The 23,601-nt window shown below is 34.0% G+C and overlaps 1 long non-coding RNA gene across 2 annotated transcripts in view; it reads right to left on the minus strand.

The window, feature by feature from the left end:
- LOC116420332 overlaps positions 1-20,972 on the minus strand; it is a 38,838-nt gene extending 17,866 nt beyond the window's left edge. Inside the window, exons 1-2 of one of the 2 annotated variants that reach the window (XR_004230625.1) lie at positions 20,917-20,972; positions 20,130-20,241 (exon numbers count right to left, since the gene is read on the minus strand). This is a non-coding gene — a long non-coding RNA (uncharacterized LOC116420332). Of the gene's footprint in view, positions 1-20,129; positions 20,242-20,869 lie in introns of both variants that reach the window. The other variant, XR_004230623.1, reaches the window with a different exon arrangement.
- Between the last annotated feature and the right edge of the window lie 2,629 nt (positions 20,973-23,601).

The raw sequence follows: 23,601 nt of genomic DNA on the forward strand, positions 1-23,601 counted from the left end.
TGAAGACAAAAAAGCTTGAATATTTAAACATGTAGCAACTTTCTCCTATGATAGATCATTTCAGACCCAAACTCATTTTTTTTCTTTGATATCTACTACTGCTATAAACTCCCAGTTTATCATATAACATTACAATTTATGGTATAACCAGCTTGTGTACTGACTATAAACTCTTTATCAATGCCACTGTAAAGATTTTATAGTCCATAAATAGAAGAGTAATCCTGTCTCTCCTCCTTGTTTTGACCAATACACATGATTCTGAACATGTCACTGCTGTTATTTGTTTTACATACAGAGTGAGTTATGTTAAAATAAGTAGATACATTGCTTTCCCTCTCCAAAATTCATAGACAATTCAGGGTCACATGTTTGATTAACAATCTGTAGCAGGTTTAAAAGAAGAAAAAGGATAGATCTGTCTTTATTATATCATTAATCTATAGATTAATGCAGGATGAGCAAAAAATCCAATCTCCAAACAAAAATAATTAGGACTCTCTCCACTTGATATAGCTCTCCCCTCACTAATCACAAATCTCAATTAATAGGTTCCAAAGTCACAGCAAGACTAACCTTTCCTTTCATTATTCTCCTTTCTTCCACATCATCTCACCCAATGCAACAAAACTAAATATACCAATGGATAAGTTACCAAATACATGTCATTTAACTGAAGGAACTAACTCTTGCTTGTCAATACAAGAAAAACAGTGCAAAGGAGTTTGGCCTGAAGTAATACTCTTCTAGTAGGTACTGCATTTTGTCAGTGGATAAATTCCAAATGCTTAGCAGAGACAAGGTGGGGGGAGAGTTGGGTGAGGAGAGAAAAGGACACATTCTCAATAATTGGTTGCCTTTGGCTTCTTGGGTGCCCAGGGAAGAGATTGGCCTATCTTTAATTATTGATACATTTGAATGTCTTCATTTAGAATAAGACACAAGAAGGCTCAGGTGAAGCTCTGGGGATTTCCAGCCAAAGGCTGGCTAATCTCCAGTTAAACAGGCCCATTATCTCCCTCACTCCCTGGGAGAAAGTCAAGCAGAACTGATTTGATTAAGAGCAGATTAACCTCTCCAACACAGCTACCCTGGGTTTAACACCTGTCACTTTAGTATGACAATTTATATTTATTCAAAAAGCCATGAGACAGTAAATTAAACATTGCCCTAATTAGAAAAATGTCATATGTTACAGTGGGGGAGCAACCTGATCTAATTTTCAAACAGGCCTTGTGCAAGGAACATGTCAGTTCGGCATTAGCTCGAGCCCAGTAAACATTCTTGCACACTTTGAAGGAATAGAATGGTCTATGGCTCCATAGACTCTGAAATGCATCTAATGTTAAATCTGGATAAAAGCCAACATTTTATTGCAAACCTGGATTTGTTTTATGTATAATTCTTGCTGCCCACTGATATCCTCTAGGCAATAACTTATCTTGGATTTAAACTGCATGAGTTTAGGAGATAGGCTTTGGGAGAGTAGAAAACAGGCTGGATTTTGAATTAAAAGAGTCAATCCCAGATCTGCTCTCTTGGCGACTTTGGGCAAATCATCTAACTTCTCTAGGACTCACTGTCCTCAACCATAAAATAAGAAGTTGGAGATGGACGATATGATATATAAAGTCCTTTCTAGCTCTAAATCTATGATACTATGATCCCATAAACAACAGACCATTTCTGCCCTTCTAGCTCTGTCTTCTAAAGAAAGAACTTGGAGTGAGAAAACTGGATGAAATTTATTCATTCAACAAATATTTATGGAGTAGCCTGTAGGCTAGGCTCTCCAGGAATAATATGAAGAATGTTCCTGACTGTGCCTAACGTGATCCATTCCCTACTTCACAAGTTATTTATCTAAATACACTTAAATACGCTCCTGCTTTCTAATTATGTTCTTTTCTTTAAAAATGAAACATACACTTTCAGGAGCCAAAATGGTATAAGTAGCGAATAGTCATAACTCTCCCATGTTCACCTTTGGGCTACCATAAAATAGTGCCCAAGACAGATCCTGGAGGGGCAGAACCATTGAGAAGACAAGGTGAAACGCTCTATTAGTCCAGGAAACTTCAATGATCTGCAGGATGGGTCCCTCTTGCTCAGGTAAAGTAAGGAGGGGAGGAAGGGATGCAGTCCAAAACAGTAAACTTCCCAGCAAGGCAGCAGCAAGCCCCACATTGGCAAATCAAAAGGAGATCTGGAGCTGTAGGGTAGTGGAGCAGGTGAATGCCACTACTATGTGTCTTGGCAAACCAGGGGAGCCTGTGAACACCAGATCCAGGGAATCACTATGTGCTTCAGTATAGCCTTGGGCAATAGATATCCTCCAGTAGCCAGACCTCCATATAACTTAGCACAGTCCTGGAAAAACACTGAAATAATCACCTGGTTTCAGCACACTCCAGAAATCAGCACTAGGACCTCAGCTCAGTATCAGGTAAGCTGCCAAACTTCTACAGCCTACAATAAAGCCAACCACCCCTCACACCACCCCTTTACCCAGCAGCAAATACTAGGGTCCCCTTCACCAGGTAAACATTCAGGGCCTGTAGTCACTGGCACAAAAGTTAATGTAATTCTCCTATTTGTAGAGAAAAAAATTTCTAAAAGGAAAAGGGACACAGAGAGAGACAGAGACAGAGAGACAGAGACAGAGACAGAGAGACAGAGAGAGACAGAAACAGAGACACAGAGACAAGAGACAGAGTCAGAGAGATAGAGAGAGAGAGAGAGAGAAGCAAAAAACAACAGCAAATAAAAATCTGATAACAGAAATCTCTTAATTTATTATGGTCACCTGGAGTGACAACAATGTCAATGTCAAATCACTTATGGGCAAAACCCCAAAGAAAAATGGAAAATGGTCTCAAGCCCAGAAATAACTCATTACTAGAAAGAAACAATTCAAATATTCAGGAGCTACAATCAGAATTACCAAGGATATGGCAGCAGCAGCACACAAAGACCATATGTTATGGAATGTGATATTCTGGAAGGTAAAGGAACTAGGACTACAACCAAGTATCAACTACCCAGAAAAAGTATGCATAATACTTCAAGAGGAGGAAATGGTCACTCAAAAAAATAGAAAGATTTCAAGCTTTCATAAGGAGAAGACCAAATCTAAATAAAAAAATTGACCTCCAATATCAAGACCCAAGAGAATCATAAACAGGAAAAAGAAAAGAAAACAATAAGAGATTCAATAGAGCTTCACTATTTATACCTTCAAATGGAAAAACATTTGTAATTTTTGATAATTATATCACTAATAGAATAGCTAGAAGGAATACACATAGAGGATATGAATATAGGGTGAATTTGAGGGAATGACATAAAATAAACTAAGGGATGAGAAAGAGGCATGCACTAGGTGCAGAAGGGAGAGAATGGGGTAAATTATTTCACATGAAGTTGTGCAAAAAAAACTATTACAGTAGAGGGGAGGAAGTAAAGGTGAGTAGTGAGCTCATCTGTTTTGGCTCAAAGAGACAATAATATACACAATCAGGTCAGTAGGAGGGGAGAAATTTAAGAAAAAGGGGGAGAAACTGACAGAAAGTAGGGCAGAAAAGGGGAGGTTATAGACAGAAGCAAAACACTGAGGAGGAGAGAAAGGCTGAAAGGAGAAAGAGGGCAAATAGGAGGAAGGGAAATATATCGATACTAATAATAACTGTGAATGTGAATGGGATGAACTCTTCCAAAAAAAGAATTACATAGCAATGTGCATCAAGAAACAGAATTCTACAATATACCATTTATAAGAAACTTCATTTATATGAAGTAGACACATATAGAGAGAGGTGGGGAGAGACAGAGACAGAGAGAAAAAGAGAGAGACACAGAGAGACAGAGACAGAGAGACAGAGAGAGAGAAGGAAAGAGGGAGGGAAAAGAAAGAAAGAAAGAAAGAAAGAAAGAAAGAAAGAAAGAAAGAAAGAAAGAAAGAAAGAAAGAAAGAAAGAAAGAAAGAAAGAAAGAAAGAAAGAAAGAAAGAAAGAAAAGAAAAAGTAAGGCTGGAACAGAATCTATTATGCTGAAAGAAAGAATAACAATTCTGATCTAAGACAAATCAAAAACAAAAATAGACCTAATTAAATGAGGTAAGGAAGTAAACAACACTTTGCTAAAAGATACCATAGAAAATGAAGCAATATCAATAGTAAACATATATTCAACAAGTGGTATAGCATCCAAATTCTTAAAAAAATTAAATGAATTATAGGACAAAATACCAAAGCTATAATAGGTGACCTCAACTGGCCTTTTCTAAACCAAATTAAACCAAACCAAAAATAAATAAGAAAGAAACTAAAGAGGTAAATAAAATATTAGAAAAGTTAGAAATCATAAACATTTGGAGAAAACTGAATGGGAACAGAAAGGAATAAATCTTTTTTCTCAACAGTATATAGCATCTACAAAAAATGGATCATATATTAGGGCAAAAAAAATCCTCAAAATCAAATGTAAAAAGACAGAAATATTGTATATATTCTTCTCTGGTCACAATGCAGTAAAATTACATTTAACTAAGGACAGTGAAAGAATAGAATGAAAATTAATTGGAAACAAAATATTTTTTTTCCTGAGGCAATTAGTGTTAAGTGACTTGCTCAGGGTCACATGGCTTGGAAGTGTTAAGTGTCTGAGGCCAGATTTGTTCTCCAGGCCTCATGACTTCAGGGCTAGTACTCTATCCACTATATCACCTAACTGCCCCAAACAAAATAATCTAATCCCCCCAAATAGATGGCCAAAGGACAAACTAAAGAACAAAGAATAATTTAATTAAAGAGAATGACAACAATGAGATAGCACATCAAAATTCATGCGATGCAGCCAAAGCCGTCTAGGGGAAAAATTAAATTCAATAAATTCTTGCATCATCAAAATGGAAAAAGAACAGATCAGGAATTAATTAGGCATTCAACTAAAAAAACTTGAAAACCAAAAAATATAAAATAAAATCCTCAATTGAACACCAGATTGGAAATACTGAAAATCAAAGGTGAGAATAATAAGACTGAAAGAAAAAAAAATACTGAGCTAATAAGTCTAGTAGCTAGTTTTAGGAAAAAAAAAATCAATAATACGTATAAGCTATGAATTAATTTGACTTCAAAAAAAGAAAAAAGAAAACAAAATATCCAGTATCAAAAATGAAAAGAGTGAGATCATCACCAATAAAGAAGAAATTAAAGCAATCATTAGGAAATATTTTGCTCAATTATATGCCAAGAAACCTGGAAGACTGAGTAAAATCAATGAATTTTATGAAAATATAAATTACCTAGAATAACAGATTAGGAAATAGAATACCTATAATCTTAATTCTAAAAAATTAAATTGAATAAGCCACTTACAAACTTCTTAGGAAAAAAAAAATCTCAGGCCAGATGAGTTCATGATCAAATTCTACCAATATTTAAAGAACAATTAATAATATTATATAAACCATTTAGAAAAAATGGGTGAAAAAGACATCCTACGAAATTCCTTTTATGATATGAATATGGTGCTTATAGCTAAGCCTGAAAGAGCTAAAACAAGAAAAGAAAATTATAGTTCAATTTGCCTAATGAATATTGATGCAAATAATTTTAACAAAATACTAACAAGTTGATTACTGCAATATATCACAAGTATTGTACACTATGACCAGTTGTGATTCTACAATACAGAAATATAATATCAGTTCAATATTAGGAAAACCATCAGCATAATTGACCATTCAATAAAAAAAAAAAAAATCATATGATTATCTCAATGGATGCTGAAAACACTTTTGACAAAATACAGCACCCATTCCATTTTTTTAGTGTTTTCATGTTCAATTTTATTTTTTAATAATAATAATATTTTATTTTTCAAAATACATGCAAAGCTAGTTTTTTAACATTAACCTTTACAAAACATTGTATTCCAAAATTTTCTCCCTCCCTCTATTGTAGACAGGAAGTAATCTAATGTAGCTTAAAACATGTGCGGTTCTTCTAAACATATTTCCATATTTATCATGCTACATAAGAAAAGTCAGATCAAAAAATAAAAAGAATGAGAAAGAAAAAAACAAGCAAACAAACAATAACAATAAAAAAGGTGAAAATACTGTGTGGTGATACACATTCAGTCCTCATAATTCTCCCTCTGGATGCAAATGATTCTCTCCACCACAAGTCTATTTGAATTTCCCTGAATCACTTCATTGTTGAAAAGAGCCAGATCCATCACAGCTGATCATCACATAATTTTGTTGTACATGATGTTCTCTTGGTTCTACTCATTTACTTAACATTGGTTCATATAAGTCTCTCCAGCCCTTTTGGAAATAAGCCTGCTGATTATTTTTTATAGAACATTAATATTCCATTACATTCATATAATATAACTTATCTAGCCATTCCCCATCTAATGGACATCTACTCATTTTCCAGTTTTTTGCCACTACAAAAAGGGCTGCTACAAACTTTTTTTTGCATATGTGGGTCCTTTGCCAATTTTTATGATTTCTTTGTGATACAGAGCCAGTAGAGATACTGCTAGATTAAAGGCATGCACAATTTGATAGCCCTTTGGGCATTTTTTCTAATTGCATGAGAAAATTTTAAAGAATTACAAGTATCTTCCTGCCATGTAGGAATGTAAACAGATAACATTATTAAGTCCATTATGATATCATTTTTCCTGATAACCTTATGCTTTTTCTGAGTTTTCTATTTGAAAATAAAATTTTCTACTCAGATCTAGTCTTTTCATCACAAATGCTTGAAAATCCTCTATTTAATTGAATATCCACATATTTCTCAGAAGGATTATACTCCTTGCTGAGTAAGTGATTCTTGGTTGTAATCCTAGCTTCGTTGAATTCTGGAATATTATATTCTATGTCCTTCATTCCTTTAATGAAGAAGCTGATAAAGTTTGTGTTATTCTTATTGTGGCTTCACTGTACTTGAATTGTTTCTTTTTGCAAGCATGCAATACTTTCTTCTTAACCTGGGAGTTACCGAATTTGGCTAGAATATTTCTGGGAGTTTTCATTTTAGGATATCTTTCAGAAGGTGATTGGCAGATTCAATTTATATTTAATTCTCTGGTTCTAGAATATAAGAACAGTTTTCCTTGATAATTTCTTTTTTCTGGTTATACATGTATATTAAATTTTTAAATGCACATTTATTTATGAATCATGTTAGAAGTTTCCATTCCTATTAAAAACACCACAAACAAAGGAATAATCAGATCATTCCTTAAAATAATAAACATTTTATTTAAAATTATTAGCAAGCATTATCTGTAACGAAGATAAGCTAAAAGCCTTCCCAGTAAGAACAGGGGTGAACCAAGGATGCCCATTATCACCACTATTTTCAATATAGTATTAAAAAATGTCAGCTTTAGCAATAAGAGAAGAAAAAGAAATTGAAGGAATTTGAATATACAATAAGGAAACAAAACTATCATTATTCTCAGATGATATGATGATGCATATTTAGAGAATTTAGAACATCACCTAAATTTTTCTTGAACTAGTTAATAACTTTGTTTAAAAAAGTTGCAGGAGCTAAGATGAACCCACATAAATCATCCACATTTCTTCATATGACCAAAAAAGATCAGCAGCAAGAGATTAAGAAATTCTATCTAAAATAACTGTAAACTATATAAAATATTTGGGACATTACTCACCAAGACCTAGAACCTATGAACTTAGAAACCATATGAACACAATTACAAAATATTCTTCACATAAATAAAGAGCTAAATAACTGGGAAAATAACAATTGCTCTTTGACAGACTGAGCCAATAAAATTAAAATGGCAATTCTGCCTATATTAATTTACCTATTCAGTGTCATAAAAATCAAACTATCAAAAATTATCTGATAGAATTAGAAAAAAACAATAAAATTCATCTGGAAGGATAAAAGGTCAAAAAATCAATGGAATTAATGAAAAAAATTACAAAGGAGGATAGCCTAGCAATACCAGATTTCTAACTATTTTATAAAAAAGTAATTACCAACACTATCTTGTACTGGCTAAGAAATAGAGTGCTAGGTCAGAGGAATAGACTTGGCAAACAAGACATATTAGTCCATGACAAAAATAACCTAGTGTCTGATAAACTCTATGACTCTAGCTTTTGGTATAAAAATTCACTATTTGGCAAAAAATGCTAGAAAAACTGGAAAACCATAACAGACCAACTAGGTTATAAATCAAAATTTCACACTTTATACCAAGATAAATTCAAAAGTATGCTTCATTTAAATATACAGGGTGACACCATAAGAAAATTAGAAGAGCAAGAAATAGTCTATCTGTCAGACCTTTGGGAAAGGAAAAGTTCATGATCAAACCAAACAGAGAGAGCATTACAAAATGCAAAATTGATAATTTCATTATATTTAAATTAAAAAGATTTTGTGCAAACAAAAACTAATGTCACCAAGATTAGAAAGAAAACAGAAAGCTGACTAATGGTCTTTATAGCAGGTATCTCTGAATATTTTTCAAATATGTGGAGAATGATTCAAATTTATGAGAATACAAGCCCCCCAGTTGATAATTGACCAAAAGATATGAACAGTTTTCATTTGAAGAAATCAAAGCTATCTTCAGGCACAGAAAGAAGTCCTCTAAATCATTTTTGATTGGAGAAAAGCAAATTGAAACAACTCTGAGATACCCCCTCAACACATACTAGATACACAATACGACAAAAAAGGAAAGTGATAAATGTTGAAGAAATTATGGGAAAACTGAGACACTAATGCACTCTTGGTGAAGTTATGAACTGATCCAACCATTTTGAAGTACAATTTAAAACTAGCCCAAAGGGCAAACAAACCGTACACATCCTTTGACCTAGCAAAATCTCTACTAGGTCTGCATCCCAAAGAGATTATTTAAAAAAGAAAAAATACCTACATGTGCAAAAAATGTTCATAGCAGTGCTTTCCATGGTGGCAAATTATTAGAAATTAAGAGGATGACTATCAGTTAGGGAATGGATGAACATGATGTGATGCATGAATGTAATATAATGCTATGGTTCATTAACAAATGATTAACAGGTGCATTTCAGAAAAACCTGGAAAGACATCCCAAACTAATGCAAAGTGGAATGAGCATAACCAGGAAAACACTGTATACATTATCAACAATATTGTGTGATTATCAACTATGAATGGCTCAGCTCTTCTCAGTAACACAATGATCTACATAAAGTTTTGACAAAGCTTGTGGAAGCCTGAATGTTGTTAATAGAGATTCTGTTAACCAGGAAAATTCAGTGAATTAGATTGAGCATCTGCCCTCCAAAGCAAAATATTACAATTTACTTAGGTTTTAACAAGACAAACTCTTTCTGGATATAATTCAGTTCATGTAGAAGCATTATGCTAATCACTGGGAATACAGAGAAAAACAAAAACTGTCCCTTCTCTCATGGAACTCATAATTTAATGGGGAAGAAAACATGAAAAAAATTAAAAACTATATATATATATATATATTTGTGTGTATGTATATGTATATATATACATATGCACATATAAACTATATATAAGTAAACTATACAAACGAACTATATTATATATATAATTATCAAATATTAACTATAACATATAGCATATAAAACTATATATATAGCTATATATCAATATATAAGTGCATATACATAAAATTACACATAAGTCTATAAATATACATATATATAATTATATAACTCGATGTATATGTGTGTATAGAGAGATAAGCAGGGAGAAAGATTGCATCTACTTTATTTCTTTAGTTATACGTTAATGCTATTAATATTATGATGTATATAGAATCTTTCATCTTTGGCCTTCTTAGTAGATATACCTAAATAATAATAATGGATATTTTAGTCACTTTTTAAAAAATGTAATTCAGATTTGTGTTATAGGATGATTGACCAATTCACAGCTTTAGTAGCAATGCATTAACATCTATCTTTCTACAACCCTCCATTTTACTAATGCCATTTGTCATCTTTTTCATTTTTCTTTTTTCTGAGAGACAAAATGACTTGCCCAGTGGCACAAAATTAATGTTAAATGTCTGAGGCCAAATTTGAACTCAGATCCTCTGGGCTCCAGGCAGTATTCTATCCACTATACCATCTAGCTGCTCCCATCTTTTTTCATTTTCCAAAGGATGAGGTAAGAGCTGAGACCAATTCTTAAAATATAATAATTCTGTCAGTATTATCAAGTAATTAGAAGGCAGTTGTGATAAGAATCTGGACTAATATATTATGATAGAATAAACCTCAAATGAGAACTCTTTGCTCAATGATAGTGGCAAAGGATGGCAATCAAGTTATATTATTGTAACATGCCCTAATAATTAGAAATGAGAGATATGAAAAACCAAGAGAAACATGGGAAGTCTTTTATGAAATGATACAGAATAAAGTAAGCAGAATCTGGAAAATAATATACATAGTAAATACAAGATTTGTAATGGAAAAGACAACAGTAAAAAGAAATTTGTCACTGCATAATGATAATTATAAAACTTGGACCTAAAAAAAGATGAGAAAATATACTTTTCTGCTTTCTTTGCTAAGGTGTGGAAGTATAGGTGTGGAACACTGTATATGCTGTTAGACTCAGTTGATATAGTATTTAGACTGCCTGAACTGCTTTTCCACCCTCTTTTTATGTTCTTTGTTACAAGAGATGATTCTTTGCTTAGGGAAAGAGAGGAATATATTTTGAAATGAGAACAATGTGAAAACAAAAGATAAGAAATCAATAAGCATTTTATTAGCTCTGCCCAGTCTCTTTAGCCAATCCTCACATGGTGGGGACACAAGTCCCTTCATCATACTAGTGGCCTTCATTTGGATACTTTCCAGCTTATCAATATTCTTCTAAAATGTTGTTGCACAGAACTGAATGCAGTCTACAGATGAGGTCTCACAAGGGCAAAATATAGTGAAAATATCAGCTCTTTATTCCTGGAAACTATGTGTTGGTTAATGTAGCCCAAGAACCCATTAGCTTTTTTGAATGTCACATCATCTTGCTGTTTCATATTCAGCTTTCAGTTCTATAAAAATCCAATCCCCCCCACAAACCGCACCCTAACAATGTATCCCCAATGATGTTGTTTTTCAGAAGTTCTTTGCAAAACCTTACATTTATTCCTATTGGTTTTCACCATATTAGATTTAACCCAATGCCCAATTGGTCAAGATGTTGTTGAATGTTGACTACCTAATTCAGTGTTAGAGATTCCTAATGACTTTGTGTCATTGGTAAATCTCCTAAGAATGCCATCTTTATCTTTATCCAAAACACTTTTAAAAATGTTAAAGAGCAGAGGACTTAGCTCAGTTCCTTGAGGCATTCCACCAGAGACCTTCTGTCAGATTAAAATTGAACCATTACCAGCTAGTCTTCCAGTCAAATCAGTCAAAACAGCTTCAAATCAACATAATTATACTACCACATGAAATATTTGAGAGTCCATCTACCAAGACTCACAGAACTGATGCAACTACTGAGTACTCTACAGAAATCAAGACAGAACTAAATAATAGAAAAGATATTATTTGCTTATAGTTAATCCATTCCAACATAGTAAAAATGGCAATATTAGCCAAATTAGTCTATTTATTCAGTATTATAGCAATCAAACCATGAAAAGGTCATCTTAGAAAGCTAGAAAATATAATACATTTTATCTATAGGAACATAAAGTTAAGACTCCAAGGGAGATAATGAAAACAAGTGGGAAGATAAAGTACCGAGCAGTACTAGATCTTAAACTATATTATAAAGTTAACAATTGCCAAAACTGGTTGTTAGTCATTTGAAGAAATAGAAAAAAATGGATTATTGAAACATAATAGCTATACAACATAAATTAGCATAGTAACAGAATATTTACTAACATAATGATGACAATTATGAAATAAGGATTTACTATTATTTGACAAAAACTGCTGAGAAAGTGAAAACATAATCTAGCAGAAATTAGGATTAAGCTATATAAAACCATAAATTCTAAATAGATAGATGAGTTAAACATTAAAAAAATCACATCATAAATTAAATAAAGGAGCAGGGACAAAAATAATCTTTATAACTTTTAGTGTAAGAAGAACTCTCAATGAATCAATAAAGAGAACAGTAACCATAGTAAATAAAATTGTCTATTTGTTTTACACAAAATTGAAGAAATTCTGCATAAAAACTGCATATAAAATTAGAGGGAAAATAATTAAATAGGTGAAAAATCTTTTAGCAAGTTTACCTACTAAAAGCTTTATAGCTAAGAAATATATGGAATTGATTCAAATACATAGGAATAAGTGCCATTTTCCAATAAATAAGTAGTCAAAAGATATAAATTAGCAGGAAATAGGGGGAAATGGACAAAATTCATACTAGTATCAACATTCATGTGAAAAAAGTGCCAAATCTCTAAAACATAAGAAAAAATACAAAGTAGCCTAATTCTGAGTTTTCACCTTATATCCAGCAGATTATAAAAAAAAAGGAAGGAAGGAAGAAAAAATAAGGAAAATAAAGAACAGTTAAGATTAAAAATAAATAAAAGAAAATTATAGTTATTTGAACGGATGGGAGAGAAGCAGCATTCTAAGGCTATTGGGAGAGATATAGATTGGTTCCATCTCTTTGGTAAAGATTGGAACTATAGTTTAAGAAGTCACTAAATTGTGCATATGCTTTAATCTAGAATTATTTTTTCTACTTAGTAGTATTTAATTTTTCCCAATTATATATAAATATATTTTCAACATTTACTTTTATAAGATTTTGATTTCCATTTAATCTCCCTCTCTCCTTTCCCTCCCCCATCCACAAGACAGCAAGCAATCTGATACAGGTTATACATGTACAATCATATTAAATATATTTCCACATTAGTCATGTTGTGAAAGAAGAATCAGAACAAAAAGGGAAAACCAGGAAAAACAAAAAAAATGAAAATCATATATTTTGATCTTCATTCAGCTTCCATAGTTCTTTTTATGGAGGTAAATAGTATTTTCCATCATGAGTCTTTTGAAATTTTGACTCAGAAATATTATTCTAAGGCTCATTCCCTTAAGAGAGCATAGAAAGAGGAAAAAAAAAAGATGAGTGAAAAAATATATCAACATTTTTTGATCTAGCAAAGAAGTAGAAATTAAGCAGGTGCTTATCATTTGGTGATATTCATATTCTTATGGTGAATGGTTGAACAATATGTAGTTAATAGGAGAAATTATTACACTCTAAGATAAACAATGAGTGAAGAATTGTCAGAAATACCTGGGAAGATATGCGAAGTATCAGTGAAATGAGCAGAAGTGGGGGGGGAAAGTATATTGTAATAACAGAATTGTATAGGAAGAAAAAAAACTTTGAAGGACTTAAAATCAATTCAGTGATTGAGTATAATATAGCAAGACCATGGAAAAAGCATGTTACCCACCTCAAGGCATAATATATTTTTCAGGTATAACAATATATGGGTTTGTTTTAGTTTTTGATTTTTAACTCTACTTGTTGGTGACTAGATTTTTTTTCCCCTCAAACTGAGTGTCAAGCTTGGAGTATACAGCTACTCAGTTTTCCCCCCTTAAAGTTCATCTTTCATAATCTTTTGATCATCATCTTCTTTCACATCTGACTGTTTAGCTTATTCTAAGTCTTCTGCGTCATCATCATTCTTTGTCCCATTTAGTCTGTTCTTCAGGAACTTTTTGAAACTCTGGTGTTGCAGTGAATAGAGCATGGGGCCTGAATCAGGAAAATCTGAATTTAAATCCAATCTCAAATACTTACTAGCTGTATGTTCCTAGGAAAATCAATTAACCTCTGCCTCTGTTTTCTCAGTTCTAAATGATGATAATAATAGCATCTACCTTACCTTATCTTATAAGAATCAAATGAAATTATATTTGTCCTGGCAGAGTAGCAACTATTTAATGTTTATGTCTCTTCCTTTTCTCCTTCTCTCTCCATTGTAATCAATTACCGTTCAGTCTCTCAGTACTTGATGACAGTTGAGGAACTAACAATGGTAAAACCCCTAAAAAGAAAAGAAAACTCCTAAAAAGAAACTAATGAATAGTTGAGAATTAAAAGAAGTTTGGAAGGAAACATAAGCAAGCAAGACAGCTTTGAAAATAATTGGATTCAATTTGTTATGTACTTTTTTAATGTGATATATAACAGGAATTTGTGGCTTTTACTATGTGCATAAAATGCTTAAAAGTTTTGGTGTCAGAATAAATAAAATTCATAAAGAAATAAATAAAAATTATATAATTTAGCCTGCACATCTCCAACTTTTCTATAAGGATAGCATGTGATTTTCTTTAATCAAATGCTTTGACAAAAATCCATCCATTTTTGCTTGCAAAAATCCATCAAACACTTTATTAAGATTTAAGTAAAATATCTTTAGCTTTTCCTCAATATACCAGTTTAAGAAGTTTGACAAGAAGAATCAAGTAATATTGGTCATCACTGATTTCTTTAAAAGAGTTCATTGATCATATTTCTTTTTAATGGTTCATTCTAAAAATTGTCTCTGGAATCTAACTCTTTGATCCATTGTTTGTAGACCCTATTTTAAAAAGATATTTGACCTTTCTGTTCCTGTGATATTCCTCTCCACTGTGATTTTTCAACTATCATTGACAATGATAATTCAGATTTAAAGCTGCAGTTTATGAGTGGATGCCCATCAGCTGAGGAATAGCTAAATAAGTTGTGATATATAAATGTTATGGAATATTATTGTCCTATAAGAAATGATCAGCAGGCTGATTTCAGGGAGAGATTTACATGAACTGATGCTGAGTGAAGTGAGCAGAACCAAGAGAACATTGTACACAGCAACAACAAGATTATGTGATGATCAACTGTGAGGGACTTGGTTCTTTTCAACAATGAGGTGATTCAGGCTAGTTGCAATGGTCTTGTAATGGATAGAGCCATCTACATCCAGAGAGAGGGCTGTGGGAACTGAGTGTGGATCATAACATGTATTTTAACTCTTTGTTGTTGTTTGCTTGGTTTTTGTTTTCTTTCTCGTTTTCCTTTTTGATCTGATTTTTCTTGTGCAGCATGATGGATGTGTGTGTGTGTGTGTGTGTGTGTGTGTGTAAGAACTGCACATATTTAACATATATTGGATTGCTTGCTGTCTAGGGAAGGAGGTGGAGGGGAGGGAGGGAGCAGAATTTGTAGCACAGGGTTTTGCAGGGGTGAATGTTGAAAGCTATCTTCACATGTATTTTAAAAATAAAAAAGCTATTAAAAAAAGATAGTTTATCTGGGACTGGTGACTTGAATTTATCAAAAATAAACAACTCCCTGTTAACCACTTTAATCCTGTTGTCTCGAATTCAAAGATCACTCTTCTTAAATAGAAAGAAAATAAGAATTAATTAGGTCTATCTTCTTTCTGTGGCAGTTACCATTCCATCCATCCACAGTGCAATAGAAAATATATTTCTTCCCTTTTTTGAGAAATTCAGTATCTTTCACAGCATTCATTTCTATCAATACCTTATCTCATACTTGAAGCCTTCAAGATGCACCTTAATATCCCCTTGAACATTACCACTTCATCACCTTCTATGTTCCTGTAATCTACATGTTCACACCAATATAGTCACCCACTTCTATTATATGCATAAAATGCTTAAAAGTTTTGGTGTCAGAATGTTTTGCCTTTTTATTCATGTACTATAAGATTTCTTTCTTCAATCATAACATCTATCCTACTTAACCTCCCTCTGACTATATCCACTTAATCACATTCTTCATCCTTGTTCCCACCTCTAAGCCTTCCATTTCTCCTTGTTCTCCAAATTACCCATGTTCTGACTTCAACTTCTTCTTTTAACTGCTTTTTCTTAATTGATCATTTTAACTGTGTTCTATCCTCTATCTCTGAATTCCTTGCCTTTTATCTTTTCATTCATGCATTGCCAAACTGGCTACCCACATGTAACATCTTGATCCTTACTTGAAGGTCACTAAGAATTAGAAATAGTCATTCATGTACACCACTACAAATTAATATCATCTCATCTCTACTAGGCCTTTATACTATTTCTTTTTTTCTTTGTATATAGAAGTATTTATTTTAGTTGGTGATTGTTAAGTTGACAATTTAATTTTTTTATTATTTTTTTTTATTTTCAAAACATATTCATAGATAATTTTCATCATTCGCCTTGCAAAGCCTTGTGTTCCAAATTCTTTCCCTCCATTCCTCCCATCCCCTCCTCTAGACAGCAAGAAATCCAATATATGTTAACGTGCTATTCTTCTACACATACTTCCACAATTATCATACTACAGACCAAAAAGGGGGGAAAAATGAGAAAGAAAACAAAAAGTAAGAAAACAAAGACAAAAAGAGTGAAATATTATGCTGTGATTCACATTCAGTCCCCATAGTCCTCTCTCTGGAGGCAAATGGCTTTGTCCATCACAAATCTATTGAAATTGGCCTGAATCACCCCATTCTTGAAAAGAGCCATGACCATCAGAGTTGATCATTGCACAATCTTGTTATTGCTCTGTACAATGATCTTCTGGCTCTATTCACTTCACTTAGCATCAGTTCATGTAAGCCTCTCCAGTGGACCTTTATACTATTTCATGGCCATTTCCCCCTTCCCTTATTGTCTCTCTCTCACATTCCCTTCAGCAACTGTTCCAAACTTTCTATTTTTCCTCAAACTCCCAACATCATTTTCTCTCTTTTCTCCCTAATCAGGTTTATGACTTTGCACAGCTCTGCCTCACTTAAACCCATTCAGGTGCAAGTCAAGACAACACCCTCAGGTTGTCATAGGTCCTCCCTGTTTCTCTAGTCACTAAAGGCTAAGCAACTATCATTGCTAAGGCTAGCCCCTCCTCTTGTCCTCTTAACACTATTCCTTATCTCCTCTTGGGAAATAAGATTCTATCTCAAATCCATCATTCCCTTTCTCTTACTTTCAAATTCTCCCTATCTAATGGCTTCTTACCTATTACCCACAGAAATAATCAGGAAATATGCTAATCTATTTTAAAAACCAGAAAAGTAAATAACAACAAAACCTTTCCCCTATACTCTTCCTAAGCTGAAGTACAATAACTCTTCCCTTTCCTTTATACTTGTTATCCCTATTTTCCTATCTTCAATGAGTTTCCCAACCCATTGTAATCTTGGTTTCCTACCTCATTAATTGGGCCTGAGTTCCAATTCAGCCTCAGATACTTGCTGACTGTATGATCCTGAAAAAGTCACTTTGCTCTGTTTACCTCACTTACTTAACTGTAAAATGATCTGGAGAAGGAAATAGCAAACCACTTCAGTATCTTTGCCAAGAAAATCTCAAATGGGGTCACAAAGAGTTAATCACACTTGAAACAACTGAACAATAACCTCACTAACTGACCAAAACTTCCCATTCCAAAGATATCAATAACATCATAACTTCTAAATCTGATGGTGTTTTTTTCAATCATTCTACTTGTCCCATCTGGAGCCTTTGACACAGTTAATCATATCTCTTCACTGAAACGCTCTCTTTGGGGTTTTGTGACATTGCTTTTCTTAGATCTCTTCCTGCAAGTCTGAATGGTCCTTTTCAATCCCCTTTGTTGGATTTCCATCAATCTTCCACTCACTAAGTCTAACTGTCACCAAAAGCTCTCCTGAGCCCTCCTCTCCTTTCTCCAAACACTCTCTCAGTGAGTTTATCAGTTCCCCCTGGGTTCAATTATTATCTCTATGCAGATGCTCCCAAATCTATATATTCAGCCTTAATCTGTCTCTTGTTCTTCAGTCCCACATCACCAATTGCTTCTGTATAGCTCCATCTGGATGTCCCATCAACATCTTGAGCTCAACATGTTCAAGTGAAAAATACATTATCTTTCCATCTAAACATTTCTTCCTTGTAACTTCTCTATTTCTGTTGAGATTACAACCAGCTTTTCAGTCACTCAGATTCACAACATTGCAATTACCCTTGGGTCTTCTCTCTGTCATCTCCCAGATGCAGTGATTGGTCAAGTTTTGTTAAAACTCAAAACTTACCTTTCTATTTAACTCTTTCTTTTACATTACAACTACCTCCCCTCACTTCATCTCTATTACCTGAAACAATGTGACCACCTTCATTTTTGCCTTCATTGCCTCCCACCAAGACTCTTTCACACCCTCTTACTAGTCTCCTTGCTTCCTGCCTTTCCTCTCTTAATTATCTTTCACCCAGTTGCTTAATAAATATTCCTGAAATATAGTTCTGACCATGTTCAAAATCTTTAGTAGGATTTTTGCCTCTGGAATAAAAGACAAACCCCTGAGCCAGAAAATAAAATCTTCCACAACCTATGAGGTAGTGGAATGGGCACAGTGCCTAGAGTTAGGAGATCTGGGTCCAAATACTCTGCTCTGGTAATTTCTGTGATTTTGGAGACATTATTTATCCTGGGCCTGTTTCCTCATCTGTTAAGTGAGATGCTTGGACAAGATGACCTCTGATTGTCCTTCCAAATTTAAATCTATGAGCTGGCTTCCATCTGCCTCTCCAAATTTATTTCATGACCTACTCTATATTACAGTCATACTGACTTACCAACTTTTTCTCAAATTTTATATTCGATTACTTTTCTCTCTATTATCAACAAACTATCCTTAATGCCTGGGATATAATCCTTCATGTTTGAGCCTTAAACTCTATAGTTTCCTTCAGTCCTCAACTAAAGGGACCCCCCTTACATGAAATCTTCCTAATCCATCTCACTTATGACTTTCTTTGACCTAAAATTATCTTAGATTCATTTATCTGTTTTGTATATTGGGTGGTTAAGTATCTTGAGGACAAATAATATTTCTATATTCATCACTGAATTGAATTGGAGAGTGGAAGTTCAAGTACCACTCCAACTTCAGAAGAAAAGCTTTAGACCCTTAACCTTGTGCCAGGGTTGGGGGAGCTGTAGGGCTGTCCTCTCCTGTTAACCTTCTCTGGAGAGTCAACAGCAAAAATCTTACTTCAATCAACTCCCAAAGCAGATCAGTGACAGCAGTTTGCCTACATTTCTGAAACTCAGAAACAGCTCTGCCCTGAAGATGCATTCAGAACTGAACTGGCTCCAATAAGGATAAAGTCACCTCTTATCCACTGAAAAGGTAAAGAGCCTAGAGCCGCATCAAGCTGTCATTTTTTCCCACAGAGAGCATTTGTCATGGGCAAGCCAACAGCTGATGTCCAAGGCAACTTGAACCAAAGGTGACAACTCCATTTAATATACCTCCAGGATCTGGAATGGTGGGCAAAGGCTCCCAGACCTTTCTTATTCTCTGAGCCCTAGGGACAATTCAGAGACCTTTTGTTCTAAGAAACTGTTATCTGTATAAAGAAAGTAATTTTTTTCCCCTTTTGTCTTCTATTCAATCAAATCTGGTCTGCCTTTCTGGGAATGATAATCAGAGAGAAGCCATAGATATTATCTAACCAAATTCCCTCATTTTATGGTTTTAGGAAACAGACACCCAAGAAATATGGAATGACTTTTCCCCACTGATTCTTTTCAGCAGTTAAGCACAAATTTGAACCCCAGTTTTCTAACTCTAAGTGCACCATTCTTTCCACTTTACCACACTGCTACCTAATGATCTGAGGTCCTGTTTGAGTCCCAAAAGTACTATGGCATACTCAAAGGGTATGCAGAAAAATGGCATCTAGGTCTATATGATAGACTTGCACTTGTTCTCTCAATCCTTTGTTTTATTTTCTATAAAGTAATAGAAATAAAATCAGAAAATGTTGAAGTTAAAAAAGATTTTAGTAATCTTATTCTAGCCCCTTATTTCTAGACGAGAAAATTAAAACTTAGAGAAGTGAGTGCCAAAGCTGAGGCCAAAGAATTCAGAGCCCAAGATTTTAGCCCCTCTTTTTCTATTTCTTTTCAACATGCCTTTCCTAGAGACAAGACATATGTCCTTAGTCATATATTCTGTGAAGATTTATATAATACACTTATTGCCAATTGAATAAAATGCTCCTAATTTGGGAATGAGAAGGAGATAGCAGAAACATTTACTTAAAGTTTTCTTTTGCTCAGGGTGCTGGTGATTTATCCAAGGTCTCCCCACTTCATCTGGGGCCATCACTGGTCTTCCCGATATATTTCTTGCCACTGGACTCAGATGACCCTGGAAGAGAGAGTGAGGTTGATGACTTTGCACAGCTCTGCTTCAGTTAAATCCAATTTACTTGCAAGTCAAGACATCATCCTCCTGATGTTATTAGTTCTCTTCAAAAATAAGGACAAACAACAAATAATTCAAGGATTAAAGGTGTCTACATTCTAATAAAATTGAATGAATGTGGGGAAAAAACACTAAATTGAGAGAAGGAAGGCAAAAAGGAAAGTAGGCAGGAAGAAAAGAAAGAAGAAAGGAAGAAGGGAAAGAAGGAAGGAAGGGAGGGAGGGAAAAGGGAAGGAGAGAGTAAGGAAGGCAGGGAGGGAGGAAAGGGAGAGATGGAGGAAGGAAGGGAAGAGGGAGAAAAGAAAGGAGGAAGGAAAAAGTAGGGGAAGGAGGGAGGGAGAGAAGAAGTTTGGGAAGAAGAATATATTCTCTTCTCTATAGCTCTGTTGAGACAATTAGAAGAAAAATGGTCCAATTTCAGTAGAAGGGCAAAGGAAGGGCCCACAGGTAAGTCCTTCTTAACTTCCTTGCTAGACAACTGGGGCTATCAACCTCCAACATCTCTTCATCTTTAAACAACCTTTGAGATATTGATTAGTATATCTTTAGACAGGTCTAGAACCTAGTTTACCAGGTACATTCCATCTAACTCCTTGATCCTTCCCTCCGAGTTCCCACCTTTACTTCCCTGGTTTCCCTGAGAAATCCCTGAAGCTATACTTCCTCTATAAAAGATCTGCTCATGATCAAGATCTTTGCTAAGTCCTTTTCTGAGCTAAGCCCACTGTGAGGTCACTTTCTCCCTCCTCACAATGCCTTCCTAAATAATGGCATTTTTCTCCTTATATAGCTAAATCTGGTTAGTCTACTAAACTCTATGTATCTAACCTGTCAATCATTGACAATCACAGACCTCATGATATATTCCTTTAATGGATTCTTCCAAATTCCTTTCCTTGGTAACCCTATTGTTCTTCCAACTCCATTTCATGTTTGCCATTCCTGCTGCCTGTTTTATCTCTTCATTTTGTCTGTAATTTTTTCTACAGAAACCTACCTTTTGTCAAAGAGAATGACGATTGTGACTTTGTCATATGTTTATTTCGAACTAGGAATTGCTACCCTAACCTCATCACTTCATAACCTGTCCCTGCACTTGCCTTTCCTACAACTTATATCTATACCCTCCTCTCCTGTTCTCATACTCTGTAATTCAATGACACTAGCCATCTTTTTAGTTTTTAAATAAGACATATCATCTCCCGAATCTAGGTTCTCAGGCTCTACCCCATGCCAGGAATCCTCTCTCTTCTCATTACTGACTCTCATCATCTTCTCATTCCAACCTTTCCTTATTTCAAGTCTCAGCTAAAAAAAATCCGGCCTTCTATAGGTAAGCCTTTTCTGATCCTTCTTAATTCTAGTATCTTCTCTCTAGTGATTATTTCCAATTTATCCTACATAGAGCGTTTTTGTATGTAGTTGTTTATACGCTGTCTCTCCCAAGAGACTGAGCTCCTTGAAAAAGAAACAGTCTTTTACCTTTCTTTGTGAACCTTTAATACATGTTTATTGACTGATTGAGCTGGGGCTTGAATCTAGTCTCTTTCCACTGTACTCTCTCAGGGCCTGGCTTTTTATTATCTCAGAACATCTCCCTATTCTGCCTAGTGGTGGGTGAACTTCCAAAGTTCTTCATAAAAATGATTATAGATGGAGAAAGTCATTGCCATTTTAGAAAGTTAAGAGTAAGCTTCTAATGGGAACTAATCTAAAGTAATTTTCAATGACTTTATTCAAAATATGAGATGCATACAAATGTAAGATTTGGTCATCATAAGATTATGAAATAAAAGACAAGCTACAACCTAGAACAAAATTTCTATTTTCAATCATAGTTTTGTATTATTCAATCACTAGAGAACAAATATAATATAGACAAACTGTCTAAAAGATCTGATTTGCTATAGGAAATTCCTTAGAGCAAAGACACTCCCTAATCCCTGACACTAATTTTTAATTAACTCTTGAAAGACTAGAAGCTTCCAACTTTCGTTACTGAGCAATTTCTATTAAGTGGAGTCTGTGAGTTCATTAAAAAATACACAAACACATATGTATATGTTGGCAATCATTTTTAGTACAATTGGTTATTTTTTATCTTGTGCCTGATTTCAGCAATTTAAAATATTGTCGTAAAATTGCTATACTTTCTTTTCCAGATAACTGAAAGGGTCCATATTAAAAAAAATAAAAAAACTCTAGGTTAGAAATGAACTGTTTCAGTAGTCTGGATATAATAACATTAACAACAACAACAATAATGTTAATAATAATAAATGTTTATATAATATTTACTATATGGCAGGTATTGTACTATTTGTTTTACAATTATTATTTCATTTGGGCACCATGACAACTTTGGAATGCAGGTGCTATTATTATCCCAATTTTACAGATGTAGAAAGTGAGAAAAACAGAGGTTAAATAGCTGGAAAGAATCTGAGGTCACATTTGAACTAAGGTCTTCCTTGTTCCATGAGGCAGCTCAGTGACTCAGTGAATAAATCTGGTCTCAGAAATTTGTTATGTAACTGTGGGCAAATCATTTAACCTTTGTTTACCTTAACCCACTGGGGAGGAAAATAGCAAACTGTTTCAGTATTTTTGTCAAGAAAACCCCATGGCCATTATCATCTATTGTCCATGATGTCACAAAGAGTCAGACATAACTGAACAACAATTACAGCTTCCTTACTTCAATCCCAATCTTTCCACTGTGTCAACTAAATGCCTCAACTTGGACAAGAGACTTGTCTTCTTGGGTCCATTTCCTCAAGTCTATTATTTCCAGAATGCTTTGCTCTCACATCTGGAAAATATCTGGGCATCCTATAAAGTAAAAGCCCCCAATGTCCCAGCCTAGACCAGGAAAAGGAGTAATCACCCTCTTTGCTCCTATCAAATTCATCTCCTTTCCCTCTCACCATTCCATTAACCTCTCCTCATTTGATGTTTTCTCTAACAAGATTTGTGTTGTAATCTACCATACTCTATGACATTCTTCCTCCATTCTCAAATTTCATAGTCTTTCTTTGTGCTGTTAACTGAGTAATAATTGGCCTTCCAATTATAAAATATTTGTTCCCAGGACCACTATTTTTCCTCCTTTTAATCATTTTATCAATTTAATAATTATCAATTATCAATTAACAATTATCAATTTATCAATTTAATCAATTATTAGCAGACTAACTCACAATACCATGAAATCTTAGAATCTTAAAGAAATCCCAAGTCATCTGCTCTAAACTCCCATTATCTGAAGTATGAATCACTTCTACTAAGTGATCAACCAGCTTC

This window comes from Sarcophilus harrisii, chromosome 1 (assembly GCF_902635505.1).
Source record: "Sarcophilus harrisii chromosome 1, mSarHar1.11, whole genome shotgun sequence".
Lineage (NCBI taxonomy): Eukaryota > Metazoa > Chordata > Mammalia > Dasyuromorphia > Dasyuridae > Sarcophilus > Sarcophilus harrisii.